This window comes from Dermacentor albipictus, chromosome 2, assembly GCF_038994185.2.
Source record: "Dermacentor albipictus isolate Rhodes 1998 colony chromosome 2, USDA_Dalb.pri_finalv2, whole genome shotgun sequence".
Lineage (NCBI taxonomy): Eukaryota > Metazoa > Arthropoda > Arachnida > Ixodida > Ixodidae > Dermacentor > Dermacentor albipictus.
The window spans coordinates 207,617,087-207,631,496 of record NC_091822.1 but is presented as its reverse complement, the minus strand read 5'-3'; positions in this window follow the sequence as shown (position 1 = coordinate 207,631,496).

Genomic DNA, 14,410 nt, shown 5'->3' with positions numbered 1-14,410 from the left:
TTTGGTGACTTTATTCACTACCGCCCTTAGGGCCGATTTACGCTCGAGCCGCCCATCACCGCAAGCCGCACCGCACGCGTGCGGTCGCGCGAAAGATTGCACGTATCAAACACTCGTGCACAAATTTAGGTTTACAATGTGTAAGGTACACCCTGTGCACACAGTGTAAATGGTAATTTGTGCACAAGTGCTGAATACGTGCAATTTCTCGCGCGGTGCGGCTTGCGGCGATGGGCGGCTCGAGCGTAAATCGGCCCTTAGCCGGCAGATCTGAACCGTGCATCAGGAATGTGCATTTCCATTGGGGAACAATAGAAACTCTTATTTAGGCTAAACAAGCGCGCGTATGTACGTACTTACATGCCGCACTCGGGACATCTGCCATTCAAATATTCTGCCATGTAGCAGCACCGTAACCAAGTAATGTTACTGTTACGTGCTTCTGACAAAGACTCTAAATAACTCTGAAGGAGCGCAGTTCCGTGTAATATACGTTCTCTGCATTAGGACACTGTAGCACTGGCTGGCCGGTGTGGCGGTCCCTGCAATGCATCACAAAAGCTCGTGAGGAACCTAGCTATAAAGTATCATCACAGAACAGCTATATATGGCATCATGCAGTCGAAAGATTAGCTACGCGTAGTAGATGCACATCAAACGCAAAGACGAAGTATACTTACGAGAAGCAAAAGCCCGAAAAATAAGCGACCCACCGCTTCGTGCACTCCGAGCCTGCCATATGCCATATCAATGCCTCCTTTACTAGATGCCTGCCGCGTCGCTAGTCTTCCCATTGGAGCGGAGGTTCCCGTAGTTCAGGGTAGTCGCAGAGAGACGGCGCTCGCAGCCGACCCACTTCCTGTTGCGGAGGAAATGACGATTACTAGGCTGGCGCGCGCTCGACCAATCGCTTGACGAGAGATCGTGGGTCCTGCCTCCGGGATCGCAACAGACGCCGCTAAAATCTCGGAGGCTGGGCTACGTGATTTAGGTTTCCAGCGGCCACCGCAGCTAGCGCGCGCAGCCGACCCGGGTCAACCCGGGTCGGGAAGAGTAAAGAGGAGAGGGGCAGGAACCAGCTTCTCGGGTCACGCGGCAGGCATCTAGTAAAGGAGGCATTGGCCATATTATGCCGCCAAAATGGCCGGATGTGACATCACGGACGTAAAAAAACAAAGACCGGATGTGGCGTCCCGGACGTGACGTTTGGGTGAACCTAACGCTTGCGCTGCGTTCACCGGGTGAACGCAGACACTTTCCTTTCGAAAGGCGAAGTGAGCGTTGCTTACTGCGGAAGTGCTGCACGGTGCACCGCGGGCGTACTGTGTATGGAAGCGCGCAGCACTGCCGGGAAACATTCATACAAAAGCAAAGGGTCAGAAAAGTGCGCTTTATTTTCCATTACTTTGTCACACTGGGTAGCACCGTGCGATCGCTTCTAATAAACGCAGAAACGAGTCCTTGCAGCGCAGGTGCCCATTAATCGATGCCTACCATAGCCATATCAGGTGCGACTCGAGAAGCTGTGGAGTCACCCTGTAGCCGGCGGAGACGAGGTGGCGCTTCACCTTCTGCCAGTAGCTTTCGATTTTTTGGGTGTGAGTGCCCGTGATTGGGTCTACATAGTTCATGCTGTGGTTAACAGCCTCCCATTGCAAATTCAGTCTTGCTCCGTTAGCCCCCACTAAGTTCGGGATGCAGTTGTATGCGGCCGATTCATCACTGTGGATGGTGGTTCCCGGTTCAGCGTCGCCGCGTCTCGTCGGTCGACCTTGAATAGTCGGAGCTCCCCGGTCGGTGGTCACGCAGATCATGCCGAATACCCATGGTCCACGATCTGCAATGCCGCCGTAATTTTGGCGGCTCGGCGGAACGTTGTCGCCCGTCTTCAGACGGCCTCGATTGTATTTTCGCTTGCCGCGAAGGAGGCATTCATCAATTTGCACAATCCTCCCGGGGCCACCGAGTGGGGGTCGCGCCAGCAGCTCGTCCCTCACGAGCGTAGTTCCTCCAGTCGGCGATGACATGGTCCGACAGATTAAGCAAGTCGCCGGTCGTCTCCTTCATGAGCCACGTGCCTATATGGCGCAGCACTTCCGCAGTACTTCGCCTTAATTTGAAAGCCCAGTGCAAAAAGCAGGCGATCGTGCAAAAGCCTAGTGCAGAAACCAGGCTCACATCAATGTGCGCTCGAAAAAGCGATCGCATAACAGCCTAGTGCAGAAACCAGGCGCACACCAATCTGCGCTTGAAAAAGCGTGCGCAAGCACGTAGCGATCGAGCCGCGCCAATCCAATCCAGAAGCCAAAGAAGAGGGGGGAAGGAATGTGTGACACTAAGCTCAGAGTTACCCCGTAAAGAAGCGTAAGAACACATCTTGTACATGATCCCGAAACAAAAAAAAAAAAAAATGGCTGTGGCTTAGCTAAGGTTAAGAGGAAGCTTTAGCTCGGGCCCAACTCCGACGCGGCCTATTCAAATACATGTAAAAACGCAAAAACGTTTTTCTGAGATAACCCCTGGACCGATTTTAATGAAATTTGTTGCATTTGAGAGAGAAAGTTAAATTCTAGTGACTGTTGGAAGCGGAATTTTGATTTAGGGCTTGAATTTTGTTGAAAGGATTTTCAAAAATTCAGACGTTTGAAAAAAATAGACGCACGAAGTTTACAAGCTAATAGCTCTACATCAAAAACAGATATCGCAATGCTGTAAACAGCATCCATTAGCCCATTCAAAGCGGACAAATTTGATATGTCATTTTACATCTTACGTGAATTTGTTACGTTGTTTACGAGGGTTCTGCAAAAGTTGTAATTACACATTGCTACATTTTTTGAGGTTCATGTGTAACATATTAATTTTGTCCGCTTTAGACGTGCTATCAGGTACAATTCACAGAATTGCGATATCATTTTTTCTTGCTGAGTTACGGAGTTGTAAACTCGATAGTTTCGTTTTCTAAAAATTTGCGATTTTTGCCAGGTTTTTATAAAAATTTGACGACCTAAATCGAAAATTCGAAACCAACAGTCACTAGACTTTAAGCTTTTCTTTTAAATGCAGCAAACCCCGTCAAATTTGGTGCAGTGGTTGCCTAGAAAAACGAATTCTCCTTTTACATGTATTTAGATAGGAGCACCCGAGCTAAAACTTCCTCTTAAGCCCAGGATGCGAAGCATACTAGCCTTTATTTTAGTTGTTGAACCACTGTTTAGGCTGGTGAACTGCTGTTGCTTGGCTATATTTGGTTTGGCTAGACGAAGAAACAACTCATGCGTTACTCTGCTTCGCCTTCAAGAGTGGAACGCGACAGCGTTCCCGTCGACCCGCCAAGGGGTGTAAGACAATGGGCTACGGCGCAGCGACTACGCGCCCCGCATTGGACGCGATGAGCGTCGAGCAACGCAGCGTTCGGCGCGGCAAGGAAATGTGTGCCTGAGCAAGCGACGCACGCCTACCTCTGTCAAGCGGGCAAGTTAAGTGCACTTACGGCGAGTGCACTCGGTTTTTAAGTGCACTTTCCCAAATCTTAACGTCGCAGCGGAGTGTACTCTCAGATGAGTGCACTCAAGTCGGAGTACGTTCACGGAACGCACTTTGCTGGCCGAGTACGTAGCCTCGCCGCCAACGGTTTGAAGGAGTGCCTAGCAATTTCCCGCTGCTCCTTTTTTGTAATCCAGTGCATTAATTCATAACACAAACATGACTATATGCTATGCATTCTTTAAATGTGCTTCTCACTGCTGCCTTTCCACTCCACTGAACTTTACAGTCTCTATAGTATCGACAAGTTCATAGACCAAACAGTCATGACATTAGTCGGGCAGCGGACTCAGGCGAGCGTCTCAGTGCGCGTTTTGAGAACATCGCAGACCGGGCGCCGTAGCAGAAATCTTCCTCGCGTCTGTGCTTGCTGCATACCCGAGTTGTAGCCGATGACTGCCGGTTTTATGTTTCGCGAGCCAAGCTTCACACAGCTTCTTGTCCTGCGGCTACGTGTGAATAAGGCCGACACCGGACTCCGTCACGTGCGTCCGGCCCTGCGGCACCGAGCAGTAGCACCATGTTGCGCGCCTTCAAAGGCAGCCACTACCTATTGTAGTGCTTTCAAGCGTTGTAAAGGAGACACTCGAAGCGGGAAAATTTCGCCACTAAATGAAAACCGCAGCGTACGAGGGAATTTAAACTCGTTTTCAGCTCGCTTCGGCGCGCCCGAAGCAGCCGACGCGGCCGCTATGTCCACGTGATCCCTCCTAGCACGTCACGCCGACGGTGGCGCCAGCTTTTCCAGTGGTGGAGCTCGAGGCCAATACCGCCGCGACGCCGCGAGCGACGGCGCGAGTTGGAGCCCCGTTTCTCCTTTGTCGTGACGTCACGGTGTCACGTGGCATGACATGGGGTCAAAGGTCATTGAAGGCGACACCGCCGCGCCTGAGGAGCTGGGTTGAGCTCTCGTAATATGCTTCGCATAAAAAAATGAAGCGGGACAAATCGCATGGCGAAATGTCTTTATTACACAAGGTTCCATGGCAACAATATACTAATGCCTTTCCTTGTGGGAAGTGCACTGTGCGAGGCTACCGACAGCGCCTCATTTTCAGCAGCTTTTTCTTTTATCGCTGCGGTCTTTGTTTACTGACTTTACAAGAAAATGCATCCTAGTCAAGGCGTAAAGCTTCACCACTTCTGTCGTAATTCGACGTCCATGCTCCTCGCAGCTCTCACCTTGAAGCTCACGTCCCTGAAGAAAATGCAGAAAGCTGACCATGCTATCTGCGTGTAGCTTATTGCGACTGAAAAACACCGTAAATGCGTCCTCAAGCTTTGCTATGAGCTGTTCAATTGGCCTTGATGGATAAACTAAGCCTCCATGGTCAAAATTTCGAGTAAGCGAGGCATTGTTGTTTGACTCGACTTGCAAAGACAAAGTGCTGAAACAAGTTGCACATTGAGGGCAAGGAAATCTTTTAAGGATTTTTCTTACAACATACCCAGCTACATAAAAAAATTAGTCTGCTGTCACTTTTTTTTTTTTTTTTGTCAACACAGCCCTGAGGATCGCTCAGGCTGCTGTGCTCCTCGATCAGCTCTGCATGCAGCAGAAGCCAAGTTTCCGCCATCCAGTAAATTATCGACAAGTTCAGTTATTCGCGCATTTTTTTCTTTGGGGACATGAGATGGTTGCAAGAGGGCAGTCACTACTTCTGCAGGTACTTTTGCTCCTTTTGGAGGCTTTGCGAGGCTGTAGAAAGCCAGGTTGTTGATAATTATCAAAAACTGCCCCACTATTTGATGATCATTGCAACCGAAGCACTGGCACGCAATACCAAATACATTCTCCATCCTGTCTTGGCTTAGGTTTGCGGTCAACAAGTACTTGTATTGCAGGGACGTGGTCAGGTATTTTACAAGCGGCAGTGTGCTTTGCAGCGTTACACGCAGCCCAAGGGCAGTTCCTGCACTTAAAAAGCCGCCGCCATGCTGTGCAGCATGTTCTTCCCGTTCATTGAGAAAAACAATAAACTCATTCAAGAACTGTGCACTTCTTGAATCAGCACGAAGGCCTTTTGATGGGATTCTAGACGACATTATAAAAATGAGTCTTTCAATTAGTTTTACAAACCGTTCTGCCGTGTCGATGTTTCAGACGTCACCCACCGCGGCAGCTGAGTGGCTATGGTGTTGGGCTGCTGAGCACGAGGTCGCGGGATCGAATCCCGGCCACGGCGGCCGCATTTCGATGGGGGCGAAATGCGAAAACACCCGTGTACTTAGATTTAGATGCACGTTAAAGAACCCCAGGTGGTCGAAATTTCCGGAGTCCTCCACTACGGCGTGCCTCATAATCAGAAAGTGGTTTTGGCACGTAAAACTCCATAATTTTTTTCAGACGTTGTCCCTTTGGAAATGCGGATCAGGAGCTGTGGGCTCCTCATCCGCATGAGGATACATTCCAACACCCACAGCTGATTGAACCGCATGCCCCGGGTTGACTTTCTGGAAGCTGCCTCGAAACATGCCTTCACACCAAGGCGCTGCTTTGGAGGAAGGCCTCCGATTTTCTCCTCCAGCACAATAGTTGGGATTGACTGCGTGAGTGCCCGGAGGTCTTTGACGGTCTAGCTTGCTGAAAGTTTCTTTTTTTTTTGGGGGGGGGGGGGGAATAAGTCAAGGGATTTTCGCTTCCTTGCATTTATTTGTTTCAAAGTCGTTTCTTATGCTGCCAGCTGAACTGGTTCAAGATAAGCTTTCTTGAGTATTTGCATCGTAGGCAAGTATTGCATATCGGACGTCGTCACAGTGCAGGGTTTCGAGAAGTACGCTTTTCCAAACTGTGTATGTTGGCCAGGTGAGAGAGGCTCAATCTAACAGCCGGGACAAAGTAGCAATTTATCTCGTGCTTTGAACGTAGCGTTCGTTGAAATGCCTTGAGCACACGACACAGGTTTCGTCGAGAGCCTTGTCATCTCGCGTTAGGTTTCGAGCCCATTCTTAATTGCGATCGATGAGGGTCGGACGGTGCACGGAACGACACTTTTTTCTTTCGACGACTTGTAGCCACCTTTGCAGAGCGGCACGAAAGACGCGCGACCTTTTTTTGTCGGCATTATTACACGTGCATCTAGAGGCACAAACAAATCACGCACAAATCACAGCCCGCGCGCACTTGCCAACTGGCTGGGCGAACGGCGCGCCTAGAACAGCGCGGCCAAAACTCGCCTGGTAGCTGCAGCGCCACCTACGCAGTGCATCCAAACTGGTTTCACAGGGGCCCCCTAAAATGGCGGCCGTTCACGACACTAGGAAAACCACGGAGGAAGGAAACTATAGTGTACTAGAATAATGTATATTATTCTAGTACACTATAAAGGAAACTAAGGAGAGGCCCTGACGTCACTCTTTGTGAAGCAAAAGTGAAGCCGGAAGTTGGCGTTGCTCATGGCGATGCTCCGCCTTTTGTGCCACCCTCCTCTCTTGTTTACATCTTTCGCGAAACCACGCCGCGCTGCGCGTGGTTTCGCGCACGGAGCGCGCGCGCTCGCGCAACATCCGGCAGAGCACGGTGCAGGTAACACAGCGCAACAAGACACGGTGACTAACGCAAACCCGCCCACACAGCGCCTTTGCCACGGCACGAAACCTACCAGAGCAACACGTGTGAGCGCTCAAAAAATCAGAACAACGCCGCCATTGTGGCCCAAAAGGCGTGGCCATGCAGCAAAAAAATAAAAAAGCAGCAAGAAAAATGAGAACCTATACGTCATTTCCGCCACACTTTTCTCCTAGCGCGCGGAGGGGGTAGGGCCTCTCCTTCCTCCGTGAGGAAAACCTTCTAGCCTCTGTAGTACTACCCAGTTGAGGAAAGAGGGCGCTTATTAGCACCATTTTCGCAGCGCCCCCTGGGCAATGCAAGAGCCCCATGGCGAGGCACGCTTTGTTCGTGAAACCCATCACTTCACTACAATTTCGAATTGAAACCATAAAGCATTTTTTACAGCTCCAATTGCAATGGCTAAAATATTCTCGAGCTACTACAGCGCAGCTTAGATTGCCTAGAAAAGGAAAATTCAAGCACTTTGTCTCACCATGTCTCGATCCACCGTTGTTTAATTATGCAAACGGAGAACTATTCGCTTGGTCGGTACATAAAAGAGGACCTCGCCCAACTGCAGGCAAAATAAAGTTTGCTCCAATCCAATCGCAAACATTCATAAAGAAAACACCACAAGACTTACATATATATTCACTTGATTTTTGACCCTCCACAGGGAATTATATCTTCAATATGTCCCATACTACTAATTATTGACGCTGCGACTTCTTTCTGGCTGCAGCGCGCGGTCCAACAGGCATATTTTACAAAAAAAATTTAGGCCGAGTAGCCTGTGTCAGTTCGCCAAACAAATTCGTCATGTATATTCCCAAGCTACAAGGACTAGTAAATTCTCAAGTGAGTTGAACGTGTAGCACAGAAAAGGGAATTGGTACATTTCATTTTGTATTCTGGAAATAGACGTAAGTCTTAATTAGGTTTACTTCAAAATACCGCCGCTTAACATAAACCCGTGAAGAACCGCCTAATCATAAGAAGCAGTCAAAAAAGCAAGTTGTGCTTGTAGAACCTAACTGCAGTATTAGTTAAGTCCTCGTGTTACTGCCGAGCGCTTCTGTGAAGAAACGCAAAAACTGATATTACCCGTCGTGAGCAAACCAGTTTTAGCGGATTGTAACTGTTGCAGAAGTCATATATAGCCAGCGTCTGTGACATACTTGTTGCACCGCGGCAGGTATGGTATCATAACTTGATTCTTATTTTGTATATTTTTGCGGTTGTCGATTGAAAAACACGCAATGGGCTCGTCTGCGCTCCTTCGGCTGGCACTGTAGCGTTGCCTTCGAGAGCTGCATTGTCGTCTAAGAAATAGGCTCTTTGAATAAATTTTCGCAAATGAAGACGTCGCAAAAATATATTTGAGACGATCGCCATAAGTATACAAGCAGAGAGAACGAGGGCGAGCAAACGAAAACACCGCAGAAAGCGCCCGGACACAGCCCGAACTGTAGCAGACGACAGGCGCGAGTCTTTGCCCTGACGTCACGCGAGCGGTGCTCGCAGCGCCCCTGTAGTTCGTTCTCGGGGCTAATACCAAGCTCTACCGGGTATTGCGACGATTAGGTCAATTAAATTACGACATCACCCTTGTTGAAGACACGCCGTCCTTGTCCCAGCTGCGAAATGGCGTCGTCCACGTGTGGTGTTTAAAACCGTACTGTTCAGCTATAGTTCACTGTCATTCTAAGAAGCACCGGGACGCTGCTCTAGGCCCAAGGAGGATACATAAAAATTATGTATCCTCCTTGTCTAGGCCACGGGTAATGTTACGGTGCATTGAGACAGGACCGTGCGCGCAAGAGGGAGACGAAGAGGAAGTCGTAGGCCGTCTCCTGGAGCTCTGACCTTTGTACCAGCGTGCGCGATTACCACTAATTTTCCCCATGTAAACAGTTGTAAATGTGTTGTTCCCTCCCTAATAAAAGTTGTAAATTATTAGAAGAGTTTTCTTTTCTTAATCGTTAGCATTGCCTACTGGAAACAGAAGCAATACTGAGACACACATCATTCACATGCATTTTCACACGCTGTTGATAGAAGACTCTGCCAGAAGGGTCACTGAAGTCTGCAGGTATTTTTTCAGGGTAAATAAAGCACACAAAGCAATTTTAAGCGAGGTGAACATACAGCCACATATTCATCCTGTAGGCATAGGCTACACATACCATTAGAAAGAATTATTAGTTAGGCTAGCTCCTTCTCTTTAAAAAGTATAATAAACTTTGTCCTGTGTATATATTTACATATACATGTACTCTCACTGTGCATGTTGTTCACAGTGGAAATAAAAAAGAAAGAATGCTGAAGTGAAAAAAATACAGATGAGGTAGCCGCTGGTGCTTTAATGTGGTTGTCCTCCTATTGTCAGAATTTGCAGATAAAGCGCAAATATGAATTAAAGGCCATGCTTCCGTGAAAAGGTTGAGGCAACTAAAAAAAAAAATCTCAGATGATGTGTGAAAGAGAACTCTGGTAATGACACTTTGGGGGGGGGGGGAGGGGGGGTGCTTTGGCATTGCCAGGTGCCCCCCCCCCCCCCTAGTCTGCGCCAATGCTGCAACTTGTCAAAGCTATCACAGATGCTGCCATGATAGGCACTGGTTTCTTCTTGAAGCTTGCTACCACAGACAGTAGAACAAGCAGGACAGTGGCAACTGCATACACCACTGCCTCTTTGCAATCCACAAAAGGGACATCGAAACTGTTCAAAGAGACATCAAAATCCTTTTGTGGATTGTGAACAGGCATGTTGTGTACGAGTTGCTGCTGTCCTGTGGCAAGTACAAAGGACAGACAGGATGGTGCCTTGATTATCGCTTAAGAGAGCATAGATTAAATGTGAGAAATTACTGTGATGGTTATCTCAATGTTCACTGTCATGAATGCAGCTGCGCTCCATTGTTCAGTGATTGTGTGGTTCTGGGCAGGCACAGAGATGGAGATGTGCATGAAATTATTGCAGCACAGGCTATCAATCGAAGTGGTCAAAGCTGTGGCATCACCCCATCTATCAACCTGTTAGATAGGTATTTTTTTGGAAAGTTCAGTTTGATGTATTGATCAAGTGTGGCACTACTGTGCACGGTGTATAAAGTTTCTTTTTTTCTGTGAATAAATTGTTGAAGTTAGCGCATCGTGTTGTCAACATCTCCCTTCTGTCCTCGTCTGCTGGCACTAAAGATGTTATACCCCTATTCCCCCTTCTGTCCGCTTCCGCCCCAAAAAAAAGGGGTTGGATAATGCTTGCCATTGTGCCAGCTGCTCTCTGCCAACTGCAACCACTACATATGATGATGATGCTGTGTGACCATAGCATGGCAGATTGTCTGCACGAGTTCCCCTTCTCTGCGACATTATCTGAAATTTTTCAGATCTGAACCATGGGTCACCATGTCCTCAGAAAGCTGTTTCAACATGCAGTTACTTGGTTTTTTATATTCTAATAAATTTGGCAAGGCAATTTAATGCTTGTGTGACTAAAAAATTCTGTGAAAAAGGTGTAGATTTACAATTTGCTTAGAAATTGCCTATAGAAAATCGCATTCAAGTTTCTAGATACTAAACGATCATTTCCTACCTCATATCCATTTTTTCATGTACCATCAAACTCGTATCGGGGCAGGAGCATACCAAGAAATAAAGAAAGTCAGAGTAATCACAATACATAAAAGGGGTTGCTGGGAACGACAGAAAGCTGAGCTAGTTGGTAAGGATTCAATATGCAAAATAGAAGTGAGGCGTGCAGACAGGACACAAGAGTAGAGAAGTGGACAACACGAACGCCGACTATCAACTGAAGGGAGCACCGAGGCGAAAAATGAAAGAAGACACAAAAATCATCTGCGCATGCTCAGGAATGGTAACACCACGTATCAATCGGGTCGCCCTGATTTATATGTCGCATAAAAGGTGTATTCCTGTAACTGTAATGTCCAACGGCCGAGGCATCCTGCAGAGTCTTTCAGCAAAGATAGCCAATAGAAAGCATGGTGATCCGTAACAACAGAGAAAAGTGTCACCCGTAAAGGTAGGAGTGAAACTTAGCGATGGCCCACATGAGAGCAAGGCATTCACATTCGGTTATGGAGTAATTCTGCTCAGAACAGGGAGTTAGCTGGCATAGGCAATAATGCAGGGCACACCATTCTGTCTTTGGGCAAGAATAGCACCGATGCCATGACCACTCGCATCTGTATGGACTTTGGTTTCGGCGGCTGGGTGAAAATGAGCCAAAATGGGCTGATTCGCGAGTCTAGTAGTAAGTCTGAAAAACGCGGTGGCCTGATCAGGTCCCCATAAAAAAGAAATGTCCTTCTTGAGAAGACCAGTCAAAGTGCGGGTGATGTCCATGAAGTTCCTGATGAAGCATCAAAAGTAGGAACGTAGTCCTATAAAGGTAAGAACATCATTCGAAGAGCACAGAAGGGGGAATTTTTTTACAGCCTGGATCTTATCAAGATCAGGCTGTATGCCAGCATCGTCGATGAGGTGGCCAAGGACTTTGATGTGACAGCACCCAAAATGGCCTTTAGCAGAGTTGAGCTGTAGATCGGCTTTTCAGAAAACGGCAAAAACGGCTGAGAGACGATGGAGATGGCTTTCGAAGTTGGACGAATAAACAAGAACATCATCAAGGTAGCAAAAGCATATGGACCACTTAAGACCTCGAAGAAGAGAAACTCTCATGAGTTCGAAGGTGACAGGGGCATTGCAGAGCCCAAACAGTATGACCTTAAGTTGGTAGAGGCCATCAGGTGTAACGAAGGCTGTTTTCTATTGATTGTGTTCATCAACAGCAATTTGTCAATACCCAGAGAGGAGATCAATGGAGGAGAAGTACCTGGTGCCATGCAAACAGTCTAACACATCATCAATCCGTGGAAGGAGGGTACACGTCTTTCTTGGTGACCTTGTTCAGATGGCGATAATCCCCTCAAAACCTCCAAGTGTTGGCCTTTTTCTTCACCAGTATGACTCGGGAGGCCCAAGGACTGGAAGAAGGCTCTGTAATGTTCTTCTCAATCATTTTGTCGACCTGGGGCCGTATTCTGTAACAGTTCACTTTGGAACTGGTTCGCTCTCACGAATGCCATTGGTCGATGCTTCGTTGTCATCACACAGGTTATCAAGCATGTGGAAAGGAACTTGCCGTCTGCTACAAGAGGAACCGCAGAGAAGTGGTTCGCTCGAGGGTCATGCACAATGGCGAGTACAATCTTGAGGGTTGCTAGGGCAACCGTGGCTGTCTGCTAGTCTCACGCTGGCAGGCGCAACGAGAGGGATGCCGATGGTGGCTTCTTTGGTTCTGTTGCTGGTGGGCATTGGCCAAAGACAATGACGTGACGAGAGGCAACGGTACAATGCATACGACATGAGCGAAGGCAAGTTCCGAAGGCATTTCAGGCGCCCCAAAAGCAGAATGTGATGGATTTGCAACGAGCCAGAATATAACAGACAAGATTTATTATCGTTGACACTGTGATTTAAGTGCTGTGCAAACTTTTTTTTTTTGCTACAAGTTGTTTTCAGCAGTGCGTCTGGAATGTAGAAGCTATTGGGGTGTCGCAACCGTTAGTCGCATCATGACCGCCGTCGCTAGGGTCATTATGGTTGAGGGAAAAGAAAAAGTCAAGAACGCTTCCTTGACTGTGGCAAGATTCTCGGAAGTTGTGGGATGTGTGGACAGAACTCTCATCGCAATTGTCCACCTTAAGAAGTTCAGCCACAGCTAAACAAAATCCCATTAGAGCCGCGACCTACGCACAGAGAACCGCTTTGATTGCTTAATGTATGGCGCACCACCTAGCGACAAAAAAGTAAATAAAGCAACGCAGATAAGATTAAACCACTAGCTGTCTGCATCGGAAGCTCAGTTATTACTGAAAATTAAGTGTGCAAGTGTTGTATACAAACCAATATTTTTTACCGAACTAGCAACATCCTTCAATTACTCTATCATCCCCAAAGTAAAAACAAAAATGATGACGTGACCTTGCGACAGAATACTGCTCGTTCATTGGTCTCCCTCGTGCCGTGACATTCCACTCTTTCTCCAAGTGACGTCACCTTGACATAACAGCCAGACCGAACTGGTTCCAAAGCGAACCGTTACAGAATACAGTTCCTAGTTTTATACGATGGTGCGTTCAGGTGCTGAAACACAGTGAGGTCTCCGGTGAATGGGAAGGGCATCACCTGTGTTTATGCTATAGGAAACTAGCGTGGTCTGACCCAACGGACGACCACCAAAATTGAAAATATCTTAGTGTGAAACTACGAGGGAGCAGAGAGCATCAGCGTAATCTGGTCACAAGTCAGGGGAAATCGTTCGGTGTAATGGGTCCTCAGCGTGGAAGTGGAAGTTGACTCTACAGCAGTCAAGTCAAGCTGAGGATCAGTAGCAAGTGCCGAAACAGTACAGTGCTGCAAGGAATGCAGTGTTGCTAGGGAAATATTTGGTGGAAGAACTTGTATCGATGAATGAAGTTCAGAACGGGAAGGCACACTTGATTATTCCAAACTGAAACAATGGTGTTGGGTAACATAACACGGTGGGTTAAGAGAACATCCAGAACAGGAGAACAGGATATGCCATGTAGACTCCGTCAGGGAGTGCAGGAAAGGGCGCCACTCAAAAGGATGTTGTGGCATGGGGCGGCAGAAGAACGAATTCTGTTGTACATGTACAGCAGAATTCTGTAACATACTGTTACAGTATGTTACAACATACTGTAAGATACTGTAACAGTATGTACAACAGTACATTCTGAACGAATGTGCTGTTGGAAGTACATTGATTGGGGTAGATCTAAGCGTAGAACGCCGAAAGAGCAGTCGATAAGCACAGAGTGGAGTGTCGAAAAAGTAATTATCTAGAACCGCATCATGAGGGCAGTGGTCGTTGACAGCAAAGACGACAGACATAACACGACCAGCAATGTTAATACATGTAGTATATAGGCCGAGAACGGCAGTTGTGCTGCCATTGGCAACTTGAACAGCATGGGGAGGCGGCAGGTGTGAGCACTTTCTTAAGACGTCAGCGGAGGGCAGAGTTCATTACGGATATCTAGGCATCTGTGTCTATTAGAGCGGTTACGGACAGACCATCAATGAGAACTTCATTATGGTTGCGTCGAGGAGCAGAGGTCAAGAGAGAATTTTCAGTCCGGATCATCAGTGCAGCGTCACCTCCGGGCAATGCATTATTTAGTATTCTGAGTTGCGACGGTGGTACGACAGAGACGATGAATGGCGACGCATCGGTAGGCGGGACTGTTGAGCTTGAGGTAA